The sequence below is a fragment of the Schistocerca cancellata genome, unplaced genomic scaffold (assembly GCF_023864275.1).
Source record: "Schistocerca cancellata isolate TAMUIC-IGC-003103 unplaced genomic scaffold, iqSchCanc2.1 HiC_scaffold_780, whole genome shotgun sequence".
NCBI classification, from domain to species: domain Eukaryota; kingdom Metazoa; phylum Arthropoda; class Insecta; order Orthoptera; family Acrididae; genus Schistocerca; species Schistocerca cancellata.
This window is the reverse complement of record NW_026046791.1, coordinates 2788451-2813996: the sequence shown is the minus strand read 5'-3', so window position 1 is coordinate 2813996 and position 25546 is coordinate 2788451.

Here is a 25546-nt window from a genome sequence, read left to right as displayed (position 1 = left end):
AGACCCATGGAGACAAGTCTGCTGGAGGACGATGTATTGAATCGGGACGATATTTGAGTGATCCATCGTCATTAGGTGGCCCTGAAAGTTACAATTCACTATCAGTTTTTCGTCCGATTCGAAAATCTTTGACTCACAGCAGAACGGCCATAAGGTGCCCGAGGCAGCAATAGACCCATGGAGACAAGTAGGCTGGATGACGATGTTTTGAATCGGGACGCAATTTGAGTGATCCATCGTCATTAGGTGGCCCTGAATGTTACAATTCACTATCTGTTTTTCGTCCGATTTGAAAATCTTTGAGTCACAGCAGAACGGCCATAAGGTGCCCGAGGCAGCAATAGACCCATGGTGACAAGTCTGCTGGAGGACGATGTATTGAATCGGGACGTTATTTGAGTGATCCATCGTCATTAGGTGGCCCTGAAAGTTACAATTCACTATCAGTTTTTCGTCTGATTCGAAAATCTTTGACTCACAGCAGAACGGCCATAAGGTGCCCGAGGCAGCAATAGACCCATGGAGACAAGTCGGCTGGAGGACGATGTATTGAATCGGGACGCAATTTGAGTGATCCTTCGTCATTAGGTGGCCCTGAACGTTACAATTCACTATCAGTTTTTCGTCCGATTCGAATATCTTTGACTCAGAGCAGAACGGCCATAAGCTGCCCGAGGCAGCAATAGACCCATGGAGACAAGTCGTCTGGAGGACGATGTATTGAATCGGGACGCAATTTGAGTGATCCATCGTCATTAGGTGGCCCTGAATGTTACAATTCACTATCAGATATTCGTCAGATTCGAAAATCATTGAGTCACAGCAGAACGGCCATAAGGTGCCCGAGGCAGCAATAGACCCATGGAGACAAGTCTGCTGGAGGACGATGTATTGAATCGGGACGCAATTTGAGTGATGCATCGTCGTTAGGTGGCCCTGAACGTTACAATTCACTATCAGTTCTTCGTCCGATTCGAAAATCTTTGACCCACAGCAGAACGGCAGTAAGGTGCCGAGGCAGCAATACACCCATGGAGACAAGTCTGCTGGAGGACGATGTATTGAATCGGGACGCAATTTGAGTGATCCATCGTCATTAGGTGGCCCTGAATGTTACAATTCACTATCAGTTTTTCGTCCGATTGGAAAATCACACTCGCAGCAGAACGGCCATAAGGTGCCCGAGGCAGCAATATACCCATGGAGACAAGTCGGCTGGAGGACGATGTATTGAATCGGGACGCAATTTGAGTGATCCATCGTCATTAGGTGGCCCTGAATGTTACAATTCACTATCGGTTTTTCGTCCGATTCGAAAATCTTTGACTCACAGCAGAACGGCCATATGGTGCCCGAGGCAGCAATAGACCCATGGAGACAAGTCTGCTGGAGGACGATGTATTGAATCGGGACGCAATTTGAGTGTTCCATCGTCATTAGGTGGCCCTGAACGTTACAATTCACTATCAGTTTTTCGTCCCATTCGATAATCTAGACTCACAGCAGAACGGCCATAAGGTGCCCGAGGCAGCAATAGAGCCATTGAGACAAGTCGGCTGGAGGACGATGAATTGAATCGGGACGCAATTTGAACGATCCATCGTCATTAGGTGGCCCTGAAAGTTACAATTCACTATCAGATTTTCGTCCGATTCGAAAATCTTTGACTCACAGCAGAACGGCCATAAGGTGCAAGAGGCAGCAATAGACCCATGGACAAAAGTCGGCTGGAGGTCGATGTATTGAATCGGGACGTAATTTGAGTGATCCATCGTCATTAGGTGGCCCTGAATGTTACAATTCACTATCTGTTTTTCCTCCGATTGGAAAATCTTTGACTCACAGCAGAACGGCCATAAGCTGCCCGAGGCAGCAATAGACCCATGGAGACATGTCTGCTGGAGGACGATGTATTGAATCGGAACGCAATTTGAGTGATCCATCGTCATTAGGTGGCCCTGAATGTTACAATTAACTATCAGTTTTTCGTCCCATTCGATAATCTATACTCACGGGAGAACGACCATAAGGTGCCCGAGGCAGCAATAGACCCATGGAGACAAGTCTGCCGGATGACGATGTATTGAATCGCGACGCAATTTGAGTGTTCCATCGACATTAGGAGGCCCTGAATGTTACAATTCACTATCAGTTTTTCGTCCGATTCGAAAATCTTTGAGTCACAGCAGAACGGCCATAAGGTGCCCGAATCAGCAGTAGACCCATGGAGACATTTCTGCTGGAGGACGATGCATTGAATCGGGACGCTATTTGAGTGATCCATCGTCATTAGGTGGCCCTGAACGTTACAATTCACTATCAGTTCTTCGTCCGATTCGAAAATCTTTGACCCACAGCAGAACGGCCATAAGGTGCCCGAGGCATCAATAGACCCATGGAGACAAGTCTGCTGGAGGACGATGTATTGAATCGGGACGCAATTTGAGTGATCCATCGTCATTAGGTGGCTCTGAATGTTACAATTCACTATCAGTTTTTCGTCCCATTCGATAATCTAGACTCACAGCAGAACGGCCATAAGGTGCCCGAGGCAGCAATAGACCCATGGAGTCAAGTCGGCTGGAGGACGATGTATGAATCGGGACGCAATTTGTGTGGTCCACCGTCATTAGGTGGCCCTGAAAGTTACAATTCACTATCAGTTTTTCGTCCGATTCGAAAATCTTTGACTCACAGCAGAACGGCCATAAGGTGCCCGAGGCAGCAATAGACCCATGGAGACAAGTAGGCTGGATGACGATGTATTGAATCGGGACGCAATTTGAGTGATCCATCGTCATTAGGTGGCCCTGAATGTTACAATTCACTATCTGTTTTTCGTCCGATTTGAAAATCTTTGAGTCACAGCAGAACGGCCATAAGGTGCCCGAGGCAGCAATAGACCCATGGTGACAAGTCTGCTGGAGGACGATGTATTGAATCGGGACGTTATTTGAGTGATCCATCGTCATTAGGTGGCCCTGAAAGTTACAATTCACTATCAGTTTTTCGTCTGATTCGAAAATCTTTGACTCACAGCAGAACGGCCATAAGGTGCCCGAGGCAGCAATAGACCCATGGAGACAAGTCGGCTGGAGGACGATGTATTGAATCGGGACGCAATTTGAGTGATCCTTCGTCATTAGGTGGCCCTGAACGTTACAATTCACTATCAGTTTTTCGTCCGATTCGAATATCTTTGACTCAGAGCAGAACGGCCATAAGCTGCCCGAGGCAGCAATAGACCCATGGAGACAAGTCGTCTGGAGGACGATGTATTGAATCGGGACGCAATTTGAGTGATCCATCGTCATTAGGTGGCCCTGAATGTTACAATTCACTATCAGATATTCGTCAGATTCGAAAATCATTGAGTCACAGCAGAACGGCCATAAGGTGCCCGAGGCAGCAATAGACCCATGGAGACAAGTCTGCTGGAGGACGATGTATTGAATCGGGACGCAATTTGAGTGATGCATCGTCGTTAGGTGGCCCTGAACGTTACAATTCACTATCAGTTCTTCGTCCGATTCGAAAATCTTTGACCCACAGCAGAACGGCAGTAAGGTGCCGAGGCAGCAATACACCCATGGAGACAAGTCTGCTGGAGGACGATGTATTGAATCGGGACGCAATTTGAGTGATCCATCGTCATTAGGTGGCCCTGAATGTTACAATTCACTATCAGTTTTTCGTCCGATTGGAAAATCACACTCGCAGCAGAACGGCCATAAGGTGCCCGAGGCAGCAATATACCCATGGAGACAAGTCGGCTGGAGGACGATGTATTGAATCGGGACGCAATTTGAGTGATCCATCGTCATTAGGTGGCCCTGAATGTTACAATTCACTATCGGTTTTTCGTCCGATTCGAAAATCTTTGACTCACAGCAGAACGGCCATATGGTGCCCGAGGCAGCAATAGACCCATGGAGACAAGTCTGCTGGAGGACGATGTATTGAATCGGGACGCAATTTGAGTGTTCCATCGTCATTAGGTGGCCCTGAACGTTACAATTCACTATCAGTTTTTCGTCCCATTCGATAATCTAGACTCACAGCAGAACGGCCATAAGGTGCCCGAGGCAGCAATAGAGCCATTGAGACAAGTCGGCTGGAGGACGATGAATTGAATCGGGACGCAATTTGAACGATCCATCGTCATTAGGTGGCCCTGAAAGTTACAATTCACTATCAGATTTTCGTCCGATTCGAAATTCTTTGACTCACAGCAGAACGGCCATAAGGTGCAAGAGGCAGCAATAGACCCATGGACAAAAGTCGGCTGGAGGTCGATGTATTGAATCGGGACGTAATTTGAGTGATCCATCGTCATTAGGTGGCCCTGAATGTTACAATTCACTATCTGTTTTTCCTCCGATTGGAAAATCTTTGACTCACAGCAGAACGGCCATAAGCTGCCCGAGGCAGCAATAGACCCATGGAGACATGTCTGCTGGAGGACGATGTATTGAATCGGAACGCAATTTGAGTGATCCATCGTCATTAGGTGGCCCTGAATGTTACAATTAACTATCAGTTTTTCGTCCCATTCGATAATCTATACTCACGGGAGAACGACCATAAGGTGCCCGAGGCAGCAATAGACCCATGGAGACAAGTCTGCCGGATGACGATGTATTGAATCGCGACGCAATTTGAGTGTTCCATCGACATTAGGAGGCCCTGAATGTTACAATTCACTATCAGTTTTTCGTCCGATTCGAAAATCTTTGAGTCACAGCAGAACGGCCATAAGGTGCCCGAATCAGCAGTAGACCCATGGAGACAAGTCTGCTGGAGGACGATGCATTGAATCGGGACGCTATTTGAGTGATCCATCGTCATTAGGTGGCCCTGAACGTTACAATTCACTATCAGTTCTTCGTCCGATTCGAAAATCTTTGACCCACAGCAGAACGGCCATAAGGTGCCCGAGGCATCAATAGACCCATGGAGACAAGTCTGCTGGAGGACGATGTATTGAATCGGGACGCAATTTGAGTGATCCATCGTCATTAGGTGGCTCTGAATGTTACAATTCACTATCAGTTTTTCGTCCCATTCGATAATCTAGACTCACAGCAGAACGGCCATAAGGTGCCCGAGGCAGCAATAGACCCATGGAGTCAAGTCGGCTGGAGGACGATGTATGAATCAGGACGCAATTTGTGTGGTCCACCGTCATTAGGTGGCCGTGAACGTTACAATTCACTATCAGTTTTGCGTCCGATTCGAAAATCTTTGACTCACAGCAGATAGGCCATAAGGTGCCCCAGGCAGCAATAGGCCGATGGAGACAAGTCTGCTGGAGGACGATGTATTGAATCGGGACGCAATTTTAGTGATCCATCGTCATTAGGAGGCCCTGAATGTTACAATTCACTATTAGTTTTTCGTCCGATTCGAAAATCTTTGAGTCACAGCAGAACGGCCATAAGGTGCCCGAGGCAGCAATAGACCCATGGAGACAAGTCTGCTGGAGGACGATGTATTGAATCGGGTCTCAATTTGAGTGATCCATCGTCATTAGGTGGCCTTGAACGTTACAATTCACTATCAGTTTTTCGTCCCATTCGATAATCTAGACACACGGGAGAACGACCATAAGGTGCCCGAGGCAGCAATAGACCCATGGAGGCAAGTCTGCTGGAGGACGATGTATTGAATCGGGACGCAATTTGAGTGATCCATCGTCATTAGGTGGCCCTGAACGTTACAATTCACTATCAGTTCTTCGTCCGATTCGAAAATCTTTGACCCACAGCAGAACGGCCATAAGGTGCCCGAGGCAACATTAGACCCATGGAGACAAGTCGGCTGGAGGACGATGTATTGAATCGGGACGATATTTGAGTGATCCATCGTCATTAGGTGGCTCTGAAAGTTACAATTCACTATCAGTTTTTCGTCCGATTCGAAAATCTTTGACTCACAGCAGAACGGCCATAAGGTGCCGAGGCAGCAATAGACCCATGCAGACAAGTCGGCTGGATGACGATGTATTGAATCGGGACGCAATTTGAGTGATCCATCGTCATTAGGTGGCCCTGAATGTTACAATTCACTATCTGTTTTTCGTCCGATTTGAAAATCTTTGAGTCACAGCAGAACGGCCATAAGGTGCCCGAGGCAGCAATAGACCCATGGTGACAAGTCTGCTGGAGGACGATGTATTGAATCGGGACGCAATTTGAGTGATCCATCGTCATTAGGTGGCCCTGAACGTTACAATTCACTATCAGTTTTTCGTCCGATTCGAAATCTTTGACTCACAGCAGAACGGCAATAAGGTGCCCGAGGCAGCAATAGACCCATGGAGACAAGTCCGCTGGAGGACGATGTATTGAATCGGGACGCAATTTGAGTGATCCATCGTCATTAGGTGGCTCTGAATGTTACAATTCACTATAAGTTTTTCGTCCCATTCGATAATCTAGACTCACAGCAGAACGGCCATAAGGTGCACGAGGCAGCAATAGACCCATGGAGGCAAGTCGGCTGGAGGACGATGTATGAATCGGGACGCAATTTGTGTGGTCCATCGTCATTAGGTGGCCGTGAACGTTACAATTCACTATCAGTTTTGCGTCCGATTCGAAAATCTTTGACTCACAGCAGAACGGCCATAAGGTGCCCTACGCAGCAATAGGCCGATGGAGACAAGTCTGCTGGAGGACGATGTATTGAATCGGGACGCAATTTGAGTGATCCATCGTCATTAGGAGGCCCTGAATGTTACAATTCGCTATTAGTTTTTCGTCCGATTCGAAAATCTTTGAGTCACAGCAGAACGGCCATAAGGTGCCCGAGGCAGCAATAGACCCATGGAGACAAGTCTGCTGGAGGACGATGTATTGAATCGGGTCTCAATTTGAGTGATCCATCGTCATTAGGTGGCCCTGGACATTACAATTCACTGTCAGTTCTTCGTCCGATTCGAAAATCATTGACCCACAGGAGAACGGCCATAAGGTGCCCGAGGCAGCATTAGACCCATGGAGACAAGTCGGCTGGAGGACGATGTATTGAATCGGGACGCAATTTGAGTGATCCATCGTGATTAGGTGGCCCTGAAAGTTACAATTCACTATCAGTTCTTCGTCCGATTCGAAAATCATTGACCCACAGGAGAACGGCCATAAGGTGCCCGAGGCAGCATTAGACCCATGGAGACAAGTCGGCTGGAGGACGATGTATTGAATCGGGACGCAATTTGAGTGATCCATCGTGATTAGGTGGCCCTGAAAATTACAATTCACTATCAGTTTTTCGTCCGATTCGAAAATCTTTGACTCACAGCAGAACGGCCATAAGGTGCCCGAGGCAGCAATAGACCCATGGAGACAAGTCGGCTGGATGACGATGTATTGAATCGGGACGCAATTTGAGTGATCCATCGTCATTAGGTGGCCCTGAATGTTACAATTCACTATCTGTTTTTCGTCCGATTTGAAAATCTTTGAGTCACAGCAGAACGGCCATAAGGTGCCCGAGGCAGCAATAGACCCATGGTGACAAGTCTGCTGGAGGACGATGTATTGAATCGGGACGCAATTTGAGTGATCCATCGTCATTAGGTGGCCCTGAACGTTACAATTCACTATCAGTTTTTCGTCCGATTCGAAATCTTTGACTCACAGCAGAACGGTCATAAGGTGCCCGAGGCAGCAATAGACCCATGGAGACACGACTGCTGGAGGACGATGTATTGAATCGGGACGCAATTTGAGTGATCCATCGTCATTAGGTGGCCCTGAACGTTAAATTCACTATCAGTTTTTCGTCGCATTCGATAATCTAGACTCACAGCAGAACGGCCATAAGGTGCCCGACTCAGCAATACACCCATGGAGTCAAGTAGGCTGGAGGACGATGTATTGAATCGGGACGCAATTTGAGTGATCCATCGTCATTAGGTGGCCCTGAATGTTACAATTCACTATCAGTTTTTCGTCCGATTCGAGAATCTTTGACTCACAGCAGAACGGCCATAAGGTGCCCGAGGCAGCAATAGACACATGGAGACAAGTCTGCCGGATGACGATGTATTGAATCGCGACGCAATTTGAGAGTTCCATCGTCATTAGGAGGCCATGAATGTTACAATTCACTATCAGTTTTTCGTCCGATTCGAAATTCTTTGAGTCACAGCAGAACGGCCATAAGGTGCCCGAATCAGCAGTAGACCCATGGAGACAAGTCTGCTGGAGGACGATGTATTGAATCGGGACGCAATTTGAGTGATCCATCGTCATTGGGTGGCCCTGAACGTTACAATTCACTATCAGTTCTTCGTCCGATTCGAAAATCTTTGACCCACAGCAGAACGGCCATAAGGTGCCCGAGGCAGCAATAGACCCATGGAGTCAAGTCAGCTGGAGGACGATGTATGAATCGGGACGCAATTTGTGTGGTCCATCGTCATTAGGTGGCCGTGAACGTTACAATTCACTATCAGTTTTGCGTCCGATTCGAAAATCTTTGACTCACAGCAGAACGGCCATAAGGTGCCCGAGGCAGCAATAGGCCGATGGAGACAAGTCTGCTGGAGGACGATGTATTGAATCGGGACGCAATTTGAGTGATCCATCGTCATTAGGTGGCCCTGAATGTTACAATTCACTATTAGTTTTTCGTCCGATTCGAAAATCTTTGAGTCACAGCAGAACGGCCATAAGGTGCCCGAGGCAGCAATAGACCCATGGAGACAAGTCTGCTGGAGGACGATGTATTGAATCGGGTCTCAATTTGAGTGTTCCATCGTCATTAGGTGGCCCTGAACGTTACAATTCACTATCAGTTTTCCGCCCGATTCGAAAATCTTTGACTCACAGCAGGACGGCCATAAGGTGCCCGAGGCAGCAATGGACGCATGGAGACAAGTCGGCTGGAGGACGATGTATTGAATCGGGACGCAATTTGAGTGATCCATTGTCATTAGGTGGCCCTGAACGTACAATTCACTATCAGTTTTTCGTCCGATTCAAAAATCTTTGCCTCACAGCAGAACTGCCATAAGGTGCCCGAGGCAGCAATAGACCCATGGAGACAAGTCTGCTGGAGGACGATGTATTGAATCGGGACGCAATTTGAGTGATCCATCGTCATTAGGTGGCCCTGAACGTTACAATTCACTATCAGTTTTTCGTCGCATTCGATAATCTAGACACACAGCAGAACGGCCATAAGGTGCCCGAGGCAGCAATAGACCCATGGAGTCAAGTCGGCTGGAGAACGATGTATTGAATCGGGACGCAATGTGAGTGATCCATCGTCATTAGGTGGCCCTGAATGTTACAATTCACTATCAGTTTTTCGTCCGATTCGAAAATCTTTGACTCACAGCAGAACGGCCATAAGGTGCCCGAGGCAGCAATAGACCCATGGAGACAACTCTGCAGGATGACGATGTATTGAATCGCGACGCAATTAGAGTGTTCCATCGTCATTAGGAGGCCCTGAATGTTAGAATTAACTATCAGTTTTTCGTCCCATTCGATAATCTAGACTTACGGGAGAACGACAATAAGGTGCACGAGGCAGCAATAGACCCATGGAGACAAGTCGGCTGGAGGACGATGTATTGAATCGGGACGCAATTTGAGTATTCCATCGTCATTAGGTTGCCCAGAAACGTTACATTTCACTATCAGTTTTTCGTCCGATTCGAAAATCTTTGACTCACAGCAGAACGGCCATAATGTCCCCGAGTCAGCAATAGACCCATGGAGACTAGTCTGCTGGAGCAGGAGATATTGAATCGGGACGCAATTTGAGTGTTCCATCGTCATTAGGAGGCCCTGAACGTTACAATTCACTATCAGTTTTTCGTCCGATTCGAAAATCTATTACTCACAACAGAACGCCCAAAAGGTGCCCGAGGCAGCAATAGACCCATGGAGACAAGTCGGCTGGATGACGATGTATTGATTCGGGACGCAATTTGAGTGATCCATCGTCATTAGGTGGCCTTGAACGTTACAATTCACTATCAGTTTTTCGTCGCATTCGATAATCTAGACTCACAGCAGAACGGCCATAAGGTGCCCGACTCAGCAATAGACCCATGGAGTCAAGTAGGCTGGAGGACGATGTATTGAATCGGGACGCAATTTGAGTGATCCATCGTCATTAGGTGGCCCTGAATGTTACAATTCACTATCAGTTTTTCGTCCGATTCGAAAATCTTTGACTCACAGCAGAACGGCCATAAGGTGCCCGAGGCAGCAATAGACCCATGGAGACAAGTCTGCCGGATGACGATGTATTGAATCGCGACGCAATTTGAGTGTTCCATCGTCATTAGGAGGCCATGAATGTTACAATTCACTATCAGTTTTTCGTCCGATTCGAAAATCTTTGAGTCACAGCAGAACGGCCATAAGGTGCCCGAATCAGCAGTAGACCCATGGAGACAAGTCTGCTGGAGGACGATGTATTGAATCGGGACGCAATTTGAGTGATCCATCGTCATTAGGTGGCCCTGATCGTTACAATTCACTATCAGTTCTTCGTTCGATTCGAAAATCTTTGACCCACAGCAGAACGGCCATAAGGTGCCCGAGGCAGCAATAGACCCATGGAGACAAGTCGGCTGGAGAACGATGTATTGAATCGGGACGCAATTTGAGTGATCCATCGTCATTAGGTGGCCCTGAACGTTACAATTCACTATCAGTTTTTCGTCCCATTCGATAATCTAGACTCACAGCAGAACGGCCATAAGGTGCCCGAGGCAGCAATAGACCCATGGAGTCAAGTCAGCTGGAGGACGATGTATGAATCGGGACGCAATTTGTGTGGTCCATCGTCATTAGGTGGCCGTGAACGTTACAATTCACTATCAGTTGTGCGTCCGATTCTAAAATCTTTGACTCACAGCAGAACGGCCATAAGGTGCCCGAGGCAGCAATAGGCCGAAGGAGACAAGTCTGCTGGAGGACGATGTATTGAATCGGGACGCAATTTGAGTGATCCATCGTCATTAGGAGGCCATGAATGTTACAATTCACTATTAGTTTTTCGTCCGATTTGAAAATTTTTGAGTCACAGCAGAACGGCCATAAGGTGCCCGAGGCAGCAATAGACCCATGGAGACAAGTCTGCTGGAGGACGATGTATTGAATCGGGTCTCAATTTGAGTGATCCATCGTCATTAGATGGCCCTGAACGTTACAATTCACTATGAGTTTTTCGTCCCATTCGATAATCTAGACTCACAGCAGAACGGCCATAAGGTGCCGGAGGCAGCAATAGACCCATGGAGACAAGTCTGCTGGAGGACGATGTATTGAATCGGGACGCAATTTGAGTGATCCATCGTCATTAGGTGGCCCTGAACGTTACAATACACTATCAGTTCTTCGATCGATTCGAAAATCTTTGACCCACAGCAGAACGGCCATAAGGTGCCCGAGGCAGCAATAGACCCATGGAGACAAGTCGACTGGAGGACGATGTATTGAATCGGGACGCAATTTGAGTGATCCATCGTCATTAGGTGGCCCTGAAAGTTACAATTCACTATCAGTTTTTCGTCCGATTCGAAAATCTTTGACTCACAGCAGAACGACCATAAGGTGCCCGATGCAGCAATAGACCCATGGAGACAGGTCTGCTGGAGGACGATGTATTGAATCGGGACGCAATTTGAGTGATCCATCGTCATTAGGTGGCCCTGAACGTACAATTCACTATCAGTTTTTCGTCCGATTCAAAAATCTTTGCCTCACAGCAGAACGGCCATAAGGTGCCCGAGGCAGCAATAGACCCATGGAGGCAAGTCTGCTGGAGGACGATGTATTGAATCGGGACGCAATTTGAGTGATCCATCGTCATTAGGTGGCCCTGAACGTTACAATTCACTATCAGTTTTTCGTCGCATTCGATAATCTAGACACACAGCAGAACGGCCATAAGGTGCCCGAGGCAGCAATAGACCCATGGAGTCAAGTCGGCTGGAGAACGATGTATTGAATCGGGACGCAATTTGAGTGATCCATCGTCATTAGGTGGCCCTGAATGTTACAATTCACTATCAGTTTTTCGTCCGATTCGAAAATCTTTGACTCACAGCAGAACGGCCATAAGGTGCCCGAGGCAGCAATAGACCCATGGAGACAACTCTGCAGGATGACGATGTATTGAATCGCGACGCAATTTGGGTGTTCCATCGTCATTAGGAGGCCCTGAATGTTAGAATTCACTATCAGTTTTTCGTCCCATTCGATAATCTAGACTCACGGGAGAACGACCATAAGGTGCCCGAGGCAGCAATAGACCCATGGGGACAAGTCGGCTGGAGGACGATGTATTGAATCGGGACGCAATTTGAGTGATCCATCGTCATTAGGTTGCCCAGAAACGTTACAATTCACTATCAGTTTTTCGTCCGATTCGAAAATCTTTGACTCACAGCAGAACGGCCATAATGTGCCCGAGGCAGCAATAGACCCATGGAGACTAGTCTGCTGGAGCAGGAGATATTGAATCGGGACGCAATTTGAGTGTTCCATCGTCATTAGGAGGCCCTGAACGTTACAATTCACTATCAGTTTTTCGTCCCATTCGATAATCTAGACTCACAGCAAAACGGCCATAAGGTGCCCGAGGCAGCAATAGACCCATGGTGTCATGTCGGCTGGAGGACGATGTATTGAATCGGGACGCAATTTGTGTGGTCCATCCTCATTAGGTGGCCCTGAATGTTACAATTCACTATCAGTTTTTCGTCCGATTCGAAAATCTTTGACTCACAGCAGAACGGCCATAAGGTGCCCGAGGCAGCAATAGACCCATGGAGACAAGTCTGCTGGAGGACGATGTATTGAATCGGGACGCAATTTGAGTGATCCATCGTCATTAGGTGGCCGTGAATGTTACAATTCACTATCTGTTTTTCGTCCGATTCGAAAATCTTTGCCTCACAGCAGTACGGCCATAAGGTGCCCGAGGCAGCAATAGACCCATGGAGACAAGTCTGCTGGAGGACGATGTATTGAATCGGGACGCAATTTGAGTGATCCATCGTCATTAGGTGGCCCTGAACGTTGCAATTCACTATCAGTTTTCGTCGCATTCGATAATCTAGATTCACAGCAGAACGGCCATAAGGTGCCCGAGGCAGCAATAGACCCATGGAGTCAAGTCGGCTGGAGGACGATGTATTGAATCGGGACGCAATTTGAGTGATCCATCGTCATTAGGTGGCCCTGAATGTTACAATTCACTATCAGTTTTTCGTCCGATTCGAAAATCTTTGACTCACAGCAGAACGGCCATAAGGTGCCCGAGGCAGCAATAGACCCATGGAGACAAGTCTGCAGGATGACGATGTATTGAATCGCGACGCAATTTGAGTGTTCCATCGTCATTAGGAGGCCCTGAATGTTAGAATTAACTATCAGTTTTTCGTCCCATCCGATAATCTAGACTCACGGGAGAACGACCATACGGTGCCCGAGGCAGCAATACACCCATGGAGACGAGTCGCCTGGAGGACGATGTATTGTATCGGGACGTAATTTGAGTGATCCATCGTCATTAGGTGGCCCTGAACGTTACAATTCACTATCAGTTTTTCGTCCGATTCGAAAATCTTTGACTCACAGCAGAACGGCCATAAGGTGCCCGAGGCAGCAATAGACCCATGGAGACAAGTCGGCTGGAGGACGATGTATTGAATCGGGACGATATTTGAGTGATCCATCGTCATTAGGTGGCCCTGAAAGTTACAATTCACTATCAGTTTTTCGTCCGATTCGAAAATCTTTGACTCACAGCAGAACGGCCATAAGGTGCCCGAGGCAGCAATAGACCCATGGAGACAAGTCGGCTGGAGGACGATGTATTGAATCGGGACGCAATTTGAGTGATCCATCGTCATTAGGTGGCCCTGAACGTTACAATTCACTATCAGTTTTTCGTCCGATTCGAAATCTTTGACTCACAGCAGAACGGCCATAAGGTGCCCGAGGCAGCAATAGACCCATGGAGACAAGTCTGCTGGAGGACGTTGTATTGAATCGGGACGCAATTTGAGTGATCCATCGTCATTAGGTGGCCCTGAACGTTACAATTCACTATCAGTTTTTTGTCGCATTCGATAATCTAGAGTCACAGCAGAACGGCCATAAGGTGCCCGACTCAGCAATAGACCCATGGAGTCAAGTAGGCTGGAGGACGATGTATTGAATCGGGACGCAATTTGAGTGATCCATCGTCATTAGGTGGCCCTGAACGTTACAATCCACTATCAGTTCTTCGTCCGATTCGAAAATCTTTGACCCACAGCAGAACGGCCATAAGGTGCCCGAGGCAGCAATAGACCCATGGAGACAAGTCGGCTGGAGAACGATGTATTGAATCGGGACGCAATTTGAGTGATCCATCGTCATTAGGTGGCTCTGAATGTTACAATTCACTATCAGTTTTTCGTCCCATTCGATAATCTAGACTCACAGCAGAACGGACATAAGGTGCCCGAGGCAGCAATAGACCCATGGAGTCAAGTCGGCTGGAGGACGATGTATGAATCAGGGCGCAATTTGTGTGGTCCATCGTCATTAGGTGGCCCTGAACGTTACAATTCACTATCAGTTTTTCGTCCGATTCGAAAATCTTAGACTCACAGCAGAACGGCCATAAGGTGCCCGAGGCAGCAATAGACCCATGGAGACAAGCCTGCTGGAGGACGATGTATTGAATCGGGACGCAATTTGAGTGATCCATCGTCATTAGGTGGCCCTGAAAGTTACAATTCACTATCAGTTTTTCGTCCGATTCGAAAATCTATGCCTCACAGCAGAACGGCCATAAGGTGCCCGAGGCAGCAATAGACCCATGGAGACAAGTCGGCTGGAGGACGATGTATTGAATCGGGACGCAATTTGAGTGATCCATCGTCATTAGGTGGCCCTTTACGTTACAATTTACTATCAGTTTTTCGTCCGATTCGAAAATCTTTGACTCACAGCAGAACGGCCATAAGGTGCCCGAGGCAGCAATAGACCCATGGAGACAAGTCTGCTGGAGGACGATGTATTGAATCGGGACACAATTTCAGTGATCCATCGTCATTAGGGGCCCTGAACGTTACAATTCACTATCAGTTTTTCGTCCCATTCGATAATCTAGACTCACAGCAGAACGGCCATAAGGTGCCCGTGACAGCAATAGACCCATGGAGACAAGTTTGCTGGAGCGCGAGGTATTGAGTGGGGACGCAATTTGAGTGTTCCATCGTCATTAGGTGGCCCTGAAAGTTACAATTCACTATCAGTTTTTCGTCCCATTCGATAATCTAGACTCACAGCAGAACGGCCATAAGGTGCCCGAGGCAGCAATAGAGCCATTGAGACAAGTCGGCTGGAGGACGATGTATTGAATCGGGACGCAATTTGAGCGATCCATCGTCATTAGGTGGCTCTGAACGTTACAATTCACTATCAGTTTTTCGTCCGATTCGAAAATCTTTGACTCACAGCAGAACGGCCATAAGGTGCCCGAGGCAGCAATAGACCCATGGAGACAACTCTGCAGGATGACGATGTATTGAATCGCGACGCAATTTGGGTGTTCCATCGTCATTAGGAGGCCCTGAATGTTAGAATTCACTATCAGTTTTTCGTCCCATTCGATAATCTAGACTCACGGGAGAACGACCATAAGGTGCCCGAGGCAGCAATAGACCCATGGGGACAAGTCGGCTGGAGGACGATGTATTGAATCGGGACGCAATTTGAGTGATCCATCGTCATTAGGTTGCCCAGAAACGTTACAATTCACTATCAGTTTTTCGTCCGATTCGAAAATCTTTGACTCACAGCTGAACGGCCATAATGTGCCCGAGGCAGCAATAGACCCATGGAGACTAGTCTGCTGGAGCAGGAGATATTGAATCGGGACGCAATTTGAGTGTTCCATCGTCATTAGGAGGCCCTGAACGTTACAATTCACTATCAGTTTTTCGTCCCATTCGATAATCTAGACTCACAGCAAAACGGCCATAAGGTGCCCGAGGCAGCAATAGACCCATGGTGTCATGTCGGCTGGAGGACGATGTATTGAATCGGGACGCAATTTGTGTGGTCCATCCTCATTAGGTGGCCCTGAATGTTACAATTCACTATCAGTTTTTCGTCCGATTCGAAAATCTTTGACTCACAGCAGAACGGCCATAAGGTGCCCGAGGCAGCAATAGACCCATGGAGACAAGTCTGCTGGAGGACGATGTATTGAATCGGGACGCAATTTGAGTGATCCATCGTCATTAGGTGGCCGTGAATGTTACAATTCACTATCTGTTTTTCGTCCGATTCGAAAATCTTTGCCTCACAGCAGTACGGCCATAAGGTGCCCGAGGCAGCAATAGACCCATGGAGACAAGTCTGCTGGAGGACGATGTATTGAATCGGGACGCAATTTGAGTGATCCATCGTCATTAGGTGGCCGTGAATGTTACAATTAACTATCAGTTTTTCGTCCCATCCGATAATCTAGACTCACGGGAGAACGACCATACGGTGCCCGAGGCAGCAATACACCCATGGAGACGAGTCGCCTGGAGGACGATGTATTGTATCGGGACGTAATTTGAGTGATCCATCGTCATTAGGTGGCCCTGAACGTTACAATTCACTATCAGTTTTTCGTCCGATTCGAAAATCTTTGACTCACAGCAGAACGGCCATAAGGTGCCCGAGGCAGCAATAGACCCATGGAGACAAGTCGGCTGGAGGACGATGTATTGAATCGGGACGATATTTGAGTGATCCATCGTCATTAGGTGGCCCTGAAAGTTACAATTCACTATCAGTTTTTCGTCCGATTCGAAAATCTTTGACTCACAGCAGAACGGCCATAAGGTGCCCGAGGCAGCAATAGACCCATGGAGACAAGTCGGCTGGAGGACGATGTATTGAATCGGGACGCAATTTGAGTGATCCATCGTCATTAGGTGGCCCTGAACGTTACAATTCACTATCAGTTTTTCGTCCGATTCGAAATCTTTGACTCACAGCAGAACGGCCATAAGGTGCCCGAGGCAGCAATAGACCCATGGAGACAAGTCTGCTGGAGGACGTTGTATTGAATCGGGACGCAATTTGAGTGATCCATCGTCATTAGGTGGCCCTGAACGTTACAATTCACTATCAGTTTTTTGTCGCATTCGATAATCTAGAGTCACAGCAGAACGGCCATAAGGTGCCCGACTCAGCAATAGACCCATGGAGTCAAGTAGGCTGGAGGACGATGTATTGAATCGGGACGCAATTTGAGTGATCCATCGTCATTAGGTGGCCCTGAACGTTACAATCCACTATCAGTTCTTCGTCCGATTCGAAAATCTTTGACCCACAGCAGAACGGCCATAAGGTGCCCGAGGCAGCAATAGACCCATGGAGACAAGTCGGCTGGAGAACGATGTATTGAATCGGGACGCACTTTGAGTGATCCATCGTCATTAGGTGGCTCTGAATGTTACAATTCACTATCAGTTTTTCGTCCCATTCGATAATCTAGACTCACAGCAGAACGGCCATAAGGTGCCCGAGGCAGCAATAGACCCATGGAGTCAAGTCGGCTGGAGGACGATGTATGAATCAGGGCGCAATTTGTGTGGTCCATCGTCATTAGGTGGCCCTGAACGTTACAATTCACTATCAGTTTTTCGTCCGATTCGAAAATCTTAGACTCACAGCAGAACGGCCATAAGGTGCCCGAGGCAGCAATAGACCCATGGAGACAAGCCTGCTGGAGGACGATGTATTGAATCGGGACGCAATTTGAGTGATCCATCGTCATTAGGTGGCCCTGAAAGTTACAATTCACTATCAGTTTTTCGTCCGATTCGAAAATCTATGACTCACAGCAGAACGGCCATAAGGTGCCCGAGGCAGCAATAGACCCATGGAGACAAGTCGGCTGGAGGACGATGTATTGAATCGGGACGCAATTTGAGTGATCCATCGTCATTAGGTGGCCCTTTACGTTACAATTTACTATCAGTTTTTCGTCCGATTCGAAAATCTTTGACTCACAGCAGAACGGCCATAAGGTGCCCGAGGCAGCAATAGACCCATGGAGACAAGTCTGCTGGAGGACGATGTATTGAATCGGGACACAATTTCAGTGATCCATCGTCATTAGGGGCCCTGAACGTTACAATTCACTATCAGTTTTTCGTCCCATTCGATAATCTAGACTCACAGCAGAACGGCCATAAGGTGCCCGTGACAGCAATAGACCCATGGAGACAAGTTTGCTGGAGCGCGAGGTATTGAGTGGGGACGCAATTTGAGTGTTCCATCGTCATTAGGTGGCCCTGAAAGTTACAATTCACTATCAGTTTTTCGTCCCATTCGATAATCTAGACTCACAGCAGAACGGCCATAAGGTGCCCGAGGCAGCAATAGAGCCATTGAGACAAGTCGGCTGGAGGACGATGTATTGAATCGGGACGCAATTTGAGCGATCCATCGTCATTAGGTGGCTCTGAACGTTACAATTCACTATCAGTTTTTCGTCCGATTCGAAAATCTTTGACTCACAGCAGAACGGCCATAAGGTGCCCGAGGCAGCAATAGACCCATGGAGACAAGTCGGCTGGAGGACGATGTATTGAATCGGGACGCAATTTGAGTGATCCATCGTCATTAGGTGGCCCTGAATGTTACAATTCACTATCTGTTTTTCGTCCGATTTGAAAATCTTTGAGTCACAGCAGAACGGCCATAAGGTGCCCGAGGCAGCAATAGACCCATGGAGACAAGTCTGCTGGAGGGCGATGTATTGAATCGGGACGCAATTTGAGTGATCTATCGTCATTAGGTGGCCCTGAACGTTACAATTCACTATCAGTTTTTCGTCCGATTCGAAATCTTTGACTCTCAGCAGAACGGCCATAAGGTGCCCGAGGCAGCAATAGACCCATGGAGACAAGTCTGCTGGAGGACGATGTATTGAATCGGGACGCAATTTGAGTGATCCATCGTCAATAGGTGGCCCTGAACGTTACAATTCACTATCAGTTTTGCGTCCGATTCGAAAATCTTTGACTCACAGCAGAACGGCCATAAGATGCCCGAGGCAGCAATAGGCCGAAGGAGACAAGTCTGCTGGAGGACGATGTATTGAATCGGGACGCAATTTGAGTGATCCATCGTCATTAGGAGGCCCTGAATGTTACAATTCACTATTAGTTTTTCGTCCGATTCGAAAATCTTTGAGTCACAGCAGAACGGCCATAAGGTGCCCGAGGCAGCAATTGACCCATGGAGACAAGTCTGCTGGAGGACGATGTATTGCATCGGGTCTCAATTTGAGTGATCCATCGTCATTAGGTGGCCCTGAACGTTACAATTCACTATCAGTTTTTCGTCCCATTCGATAATCTAGACTCACAGCAGAACGGCCATAAGGTGCCCGAGGGAGCAATAGACCCATGGAGACAAGTCTGCTGGAGGACGATGTATTGAATCGGGACGCAATTTGAGTGATCCATCGTCAATAGGTGGCCCTGAACGTTACAATTCCCTATCAGTTTTTCGTCCGATTCGAAAATCTTAGACTCACAGCAGAACGGCCATAAGGTGCCCGAGGCAGCAATAGACCCATGGAGACAAGCCTGCTGGAGGACGATGTATTGAATCGGGACGCAATTTGAGTGATCCATCGTCATTAGGTGGCTCTGAAAGTTACAATTCACTATCAGTTTTTCGTCCGATTCGAAAATCTATGACTCACAGCAGAACGGCCATAAGGTGCCCGAGGCAGCAATAGACCCATAGAGACAAGTCGGGTGGAGGACGATATATTGAATCGGGACGCAATTTGAGTGATCCATCGTCATTAGGTGGCCCTGAATGTTACAATTCACTATCAGTTTTTCGTCAGATTCGAAAATCTTTGAGTCACAGCAGAACGGCCATAAGGTGCCCGAGGCAGCAATAGGCCCATGGAGACTAGTCTGCTGGAGCAGGAGGTATTGAATCGGGACGCAATTTGAGTGATCCATCGTCATTAGGTGGCCCTGAACGTTACAATTCACTATCAGTTCTTCGTCCGATTCGAAAATCATTGACCCACAGCAGAACGGCCATAAGGTGCCCGAGGCAGCAATATACCCATGGAGACAAGTCGGCTGGAGGACGATGTATTGAATCGGGACGCAATTTGAGTGATCCATCGTCATTAGGTGGCCCTGAAAGTTACAATTCACTATCAGTTTTTCGTCCGATTCGAAAATCTTTGACTCACAGCAGAACGACCATAAGGTGCCCGATGCAGCAATAGACCCATGGAGACAAGTCTGTGGGAGACGATGTATTGAATCGGGACGTAATTTGAGTGATCCATCGTCATTAGGTGGCCCTGAACGTTACAATTCACTATCAGTTTTTCGTCGCATTCGATAATCTAGACTCACAGCAGAACGGCCATAAGGTGCCCGAGGCAGCAATAGACCCATGGAGTCAAGTCGGCTGGCGAACGATGTATTGAATCGGGACGCAATTTGAGTGATCCATCGTCATTAGGTGGCCCTGAACGTTACAATTCACTATCAGTTCTTCTTCCGATTCGAAAATCTTTGACTCACAGCAGAACGGCCAAATGTGCCCGAGGCAGCAATAGACCCATGGAGACTAGTCTGGTGGAGCAGGAGGTATTGAATCGGGACGCAATTTGAGTGTTCCATCGTCATTAGGAGGCCCTGAACGTTACAATTCACTATCAGTTTTTCGTCCGATTCGAAAATCTATGACTCACAACAGAACGCCCATAAGGTGCCCGAGGCAGCAATAGACCCATGGAGACAAGTCGGCTGGAGGACGATGTATTGAATCGGGACGCAATTTGAGTGATCCATCGTCATTAGGTGGCCCTGAACGTTACAATTCACTATCAGTTTTTCGTCCGATTCGAAAATCTTTGACTCACAGCAGAACGGCCATAAGGTGCCCGAGGCAGCAATAGACCCATGGAGACAAGTCGTCTGGAGGACGATGTATTGAATCGGGACACAATTTCAGTGATCCATCGTCATTAGGGGCCCTGAACGTTACAATTCACTATCAGTTTTTCGTCCCATTCGATAATCTAGACTCACAGCAGAACGGCCATAAGGTGCCCGAGGCAGCAATAGACCCATGGAGACAAGTCTGCTGGAGCACGAGGTATTGAATAGGGACGCAATTTGAGTGTTCCATCGTCATTAGGTGGCCCTGAAAGTTACAATTCACTATCAGTTTTTCGTCCCATTCGATAATCTAGACTCACAGCAGAACGGCCATAAGGTGCCCGAGGCAGCAATAGACCCATGGAGACAAGTCGGCTGGAGGACGATGTATTGAATCGGGACGCAATTTGAGCGATCCATCGTCATTAGGTGGCCCTGAACGTTACAATTCACTATCAGTTTTTCGTCCGATTCGGAAATCTTTGACTCACAGCAGAACGGCCATAAGGTGCCCGAGGCAGCAATAGACCCATGGAGACAAAACGGCTGGAGGACGATGTATTGAATCGGGAAGCAATTTTAGTGATCCATCGTCATTAGGTGGCCCTGAATGTTACAATTCACTATCTGTTTTTCGTCCGATTTGAAAATCTTTGAGTCACAGCAGAACGGCCATAAGGTGCCCGAGGCAGCAATAGACCCATGGAGACAAGTCTGCTGGAGGGCGATGTATTGAATCGGGACGCAATTTGAGTGATCCATCGTCATTAGGTGGCCCTGAACGTTACAATTCACTATCAGTTTTTCGTCCGCTTCGAAATCTTTGACTCACAGCAGAACGGCCATAAGGTGCCCGAGGCAGCAATAGACCAATGGAGACAAGTCTGCTGGAGGACGATGTATTGAATCGGGACGCAATTTGAGTGATCCATCGTCATTAGGTGGCCCTGAACGTTACAATTCACTATCAGTTTTTCGTCGCATTCGATAATCTAGACTCACAGCAGAACGGCCATAAGGTGCCCGACTCAGCAATAGACCCATGGAGTCAAGTAGGCTGGAGGACGATGTATTGAATCGGGACGTAATTTGAGTGATCCATCGTCATTAGGTGGCCCTGAATGTTACAATTCACTATCAGTTTTTCGTCCGATTCGAAAATCTTTGACTCACAGCAGAACGGCCATAAGGTGCCCGAAGCAGCAATAGACCCATGGAGACAAGTCTGCCGGATGACGATGTATTGAATCGGGACGCAATTTGAGTGATCCATCGTAATTAGGTGGCCCTGAACGTTACAATTCACTATCAGTTCTTCGTCCGATTCGAAAATCTTTGACCCACAGCAGAACGGCTATAAGGTGCCCGAGGCATCAATAAACCCATGGAGACAAGTCGGCTGGGGAACGATGTATTGAATCATGACGCAATTTGAGTGATCCATCGTCATTAGGTGGCTCTGAATGTTACAATTCACTATCAGTTTTTCGTCCCATTCGATAATCTAGACTCACAGCAGAACGACCATAAGGTGCCCGAGGCAGCAATAGACCCATGGAGTCAAGTCGGCTGGAGGACGATGTATGAATCGGGACGCAATTTGTGTGGTCCATCGTCATTAGGTGGCCGTGAACGTTACAATTCACTATCAGTTTTGCGTCCGATTCGAAAATCTTTGAATCACAGCAGAACGGCCATAAGGTGCCCGAGGCAGCAATAGGCCGAAGGAGACAAGTCTGCTGGAGGACGATGTATTGAATCGGGACGCAATTTGAGTGATCCATCGTCATTAGGAGGCCCTGAATGTTACAATTCACTATTAGTTTTTCGTCCGATTCGAAAATCTTTGAGTCACAGCAGAACGGCCATAAGGTGCCCGAGGCAGCAATAGACCCATGGAGACAAGTCTGCTGGAGGACGATGTATTGAATCGGGACTCAATTTGAGTGATCCATCGTCATTAGGTGGCCCTGAACGTTACAATTCACTATCAGTTTTTCGTCCCATTCGATAATCTAGACTCACAGCAGAACGGCCATAAGGTGCCCGAGGCAGCAATAGACCCATGGAGACAAGTCTGCTGGAGGACGATGTATTGAATCGGGACGCAATTTGAGTGATCCATCGTCATTAGGTGGCCCTGAACGTTACAATTCACTATCAGTTTTTCGTCCGATTCGAAAATCTTAGACTCACAGCAGAACGGCCATAAGGTGCCCGAGGCAGCAATAGACCCATGGAGACAAGCCTGCTGGAGGACGATGTATTGAATCGGGACGCAATTTGAGTGATCCATCGTCATTAGGTGGCTCTGAAAGTTACAATTCACTATCAGTTTTTCGTCCGATTCGAAAATCTATGACTCACAGCAGAACGGCCATAATGTGCCCGAGGCAGCAATAGACCCATGGAGACAAGTCGGGTGGAGGACGATATATTGAATCGGGACGCAATTTGAGTGATCCATCGTCATTAGGTGGCCCTGAATGTTACAATTCACTATCAGTTTTTCGTCAGATTTGAAAATCTTTGAGTCACAGCAGAACGGCCATAAGGTGCCCGAGGCAGCAATAGGCCCATGGAGACTAGTCTGCTGGAGCAGGAGGTATTGAATCGGTACGAAATTTGAGTGATCCATCGTCATTAGGTGGCCCTGAACGTTACAATTCACTTTCAGTTCTTCGTCCGATTCGAAAATCTTTGACCCACAGCAGAACGGCCATAAGGTGCCCGAGGCAGCAATAGACCCATGGAGACAAGTCGGCTGGAGGACGATGTATTGAATCGGGACGCAATTTGAGTGATCCATCGTCATTAGGTGGCCCTGAAAGTTACAATTCACTATCAGTTTTTCGTCCGATTCGAAAATCTTTGACTCACAGCAGAACGACCATAAGGTGCCCGATGCAGCAATAGACCCATGGAGACAAGTCTGTGGGAGACGATGTATTGAATCGGGACGCAATTTGAGTGATCCATCGTCATTAGGAGGCCCTGAACGTACAATTCACTATCAGTTTTTCGTCCGATTAAAAATCTTTGCCTCACAGCAGAACGGCCATAAGGTGCCCGAGGCAGCAATAGACCCATGGAGACAAGTCTGCTGGAGGACGATGTATTGAATCGGGACGCAATTTGAGTGATCCATCGTCATTAGGTGGCCCTGAACGTTACAATTCACTATCAGTTTTTCGTCGCATTCGATAATCTAGACTCACAGCAGAACGGCCATAAGGTGCCCGAGGCAGCAATAGACCCATAGAGTCAAGTCGGCTGGAGAACGATGTATTGAATCGGGACGCAATTTGAGTGATCCATCGTCATTAGGTGGCCCTGAATGTTACAATTCACTATCAGTTTTTCGTCCGATTCGAAAATCTTTGACTCACAGCAGAACGGCCATAAGGTGCCCGAGGCAGCAATAGACCCATGGAGACAAGTCGGCTGGAGGACGATGTATTGAGTCGGGACGCAATTTGAGTGATCTATCGTCATTAGGTGGCCAAGAATGTTACAATTCACTATCAGTTTTTCGTCAGATTTGAAAATCTTTGAGTCACAGCAGAACGGCCATAAGGTGCCCGAGGCAGCAATAGACCCATGGAGACAAGTCTGCTGGAGGACGATGTATTGAATCGGGACGTAATTTGAGTGATCCATCGTCATTAGGTGGCCCTGAACGTTACAATTCACTATCAGTTCTTCTTCCGATTCGAAAATCTTTGACTCACAGCAGAACGGCCATAATGTGCCCGAGGCAGCAATAGACCCATGGACACTAGTCTGGTGGAGCAGGAGGTATTGAATCGGGACGCAATTTGAGTGTTCCATCGTCATTAGGAGGCCCTGAACGTTACAATTCACTATCAGTTTTTCGTACGATTCGAAAATCTATGACTCACAACAGAACGCCCATAAGGTGCCCGAGGCAGCAATAGACCCATGGAGACAAGTCGGCTGGAGGACGATGTATTGAATCGGGACGCAATTTGAGTGATCCATCGTCATTAGGTGGCCCTGAAAGTTACAATTCACTATCAGTTTTTCGACCGATTCGAAAATCTTTGACTCACAGCAGAACGGCCATAAGGTGCCCGAGGCAGCAATAGACCCATGGAGACAAGTCTGCTGGAGGACGATGTATTGAATCGGGACGCAATTTGAGTGATCCATCGTCATTTGGTGGCCCTGAACGTTACAATTCACTATCAGTTTTTCGTCCCATTCGATAATCTAGACTCACAGCAAAACGGCCATAAGGTGCCCGAGGCAGCAATAGACCCATGGTGTCAAGTCGGCTGGAGGACGATGTATTGAATCGGGACGCAATTTGTGTGGTCCATCCTCATTAGGTGGCCCTGAATGTTACAATTCACTATCAGTTTTTCGTCGCATTCGATAATCTAGACTCACAGCAGAACGGCCATAAGGTTCCCGTGGCAGCAATAGACCCATGGAGTCAAGTCGGCTGGAGAACGATGTATTGAATCGGGACGCAATTTGAGTGATCCATCGTCATTAGGTGGCCCTGAATGTTACAATTCACTATCAGTTTTTCGTCCGATTCGAAAATCTTTGACTCAC